Here is a 2203-nt window from a genome sequence, read left to right on the forward strand (position 1 = left end):
AACATTATATTTTGTGGTTTCCAGTTTAGAGACTTATTCTTCCTGAGATACAGCTATATAATTCTGAGTATTCTACTACGCTATTTAGATTTCAGTTGTTTAAAATATATATATATATATATATATATATATATATATATATATATATATATATATATATATATATATATATATATATATAGATAGATATAGGGTTTTTATACCTCGTGACTACTGATTTTTGTTTCTATGTACTATAAATGTATGCTAAACTTGTAATTTTGGAGAAACTTAAAACTTTTGAATAACTTCAGTGCTAATGTCCGTTTAAGATGTTCTATGGGTTATCACTGTGTCCCCCTGTTGGCGGCCGAGACAGGGAGATATAGGAAGTCAGTATTCACTGAAATATATAAAGAAATAGTGAAGATCTAGACAGTATAACAAAGGTTTCTCCTTATAGAAGTATTTCGCAATCACCTCTAGTCCCAGCTATAGCATAGTCCACTAATAACTATACACTTGTTTTTAGGTACTATAGACAAAAGTATCACTGTTTTACTATATTTCATTTTGATTTAATATGTTACTTTTTGCTCTAGGCTTTGGGGTATGGGGCCCATGCCCCCGAGCCAGAGATACAATGATGAATATTCATGTACAGCTCTTATTGCCTTTCATTGAGGACTGCTATATGTATTTAGAGGTATTTAAGTGATTATGCATATATTCTTGTCATGTCCCTTTAAATATGGGAGTGTCTATCCTGCTTCAGCCCTATATAACTCCTTACCACACTCTCCTAGTTGCTTAGTATTGGAGTCTTATGCTATAGGACTGCTACAGCCAAGCCTATCTTCTCTGCAAACTGTGTCTGCCTCTGCCTTTTTTGCCTGCCAGTTCCGGATTTCACAGAGCGGTGACGTCACACGCCATCCTGCTTCACACAGCAGCAACACACAGTTCAGCTGCACTGTCTCCCAGACTGCCAGGACTTGCAAGCTCCTAATTCCAGCGGACCCTCTAATAATTTCTCAAGTAAGACCTGCTCTTAACATTCACTCTCCTGTGACTCAAATCATATATGAGCATACCAGACTCTTGTTTATCATATATATTTGCAATTGCTAAATCTATCTGAGCCAACTTTAACTAGCTATCTTAAAATACTCACTAAAGTTAGTTACTTATTATTTAGCTTTTTGCCTGATCTCTTTTTATTGCCTGTACTACTGAAATTCCAAACTAGTTTGTAATTATATTTTTCTATGTATCCATACTGGGGTTTCTATGTGTTACACTGCTGCAATTGTTTAGTGTTTACTCACAGGTGGCAGCTGTAGTGTAATCACCATTAACCCCTGCTAATAACTGAACTATGATGTCTGGGACTATATTTTACTCTGATAGTAATTTATGATAAATCCCAGTATTCTTTGAACAACACACATACTATTTTAAGTTTATTCCTTTTAACTCAGCAGTTGAGGTTCTTGAAAATAAATTCCTTGCCTTACAGGATACGGCAAGACTTAAATCCTGACAATTCTCAAGGCTAACGCCTATTTCTTCACCATGCATTGAGGTTTCCAGTTATCTGTGCTATCTTCAAGTTGATCTATAACCACTCAGTTTATACCACAAGTCTATAATGCCCCTTGGATATTAAATAGCTCAGATCTCTGGCTGGTTAAATTCATAAAGTAATACATAAAGGCCAGGATATTTATTTCTGTCTCCATAGTTTCATGGCTATTGGAATTAGCCTCCGCCCCCCCCCCCCCCCCCAATTTTTGTTCACTGAGTGAACTAAGGAACTCAGATTCCATCGTTTATTATATCTTTGTTGCAAGTTAACGGCCTTGGATATACCCATCTTGAATCACCATCTGTGACATATAGGACCTAGATAATACTGTATCTAATCTTGTTTTATCTTTTCCATTCTTGGACCAGAAGAGACCATTTATTGGTTTGAGAAATGACATGTCGCAGATGTAATGATTTAATCCCTTACTTTTATATATAGGTGTTATATTAAAGATGATATTGATAGTCCCTCCTTATTAATGTGAGGTTATAAGTGTCCAAGTATTGCTACAAGGGACCAAAAGGGGCCTCATATGTTATTGTAAAAAAACCTGAGGTTAGTTATATATTTCTATTAACCACACAGCTAGCTTAACAATACTGGAATTGTTTTTGATGATTTGGCCTTTGTATT

Source organism: Bombina bombina, chromosome 2, assembly GCF_027579735.1.
Source record: "Bombina bombina isolate aBomBom1 chromosome 2, aBomBom1.pri, whole genome shotgun sequence".
NCBI lineage: Eukaryota > Metazoa > Chordata > Amphibia > Anura > Bombinatoridae > Bombina > Bombina bombina.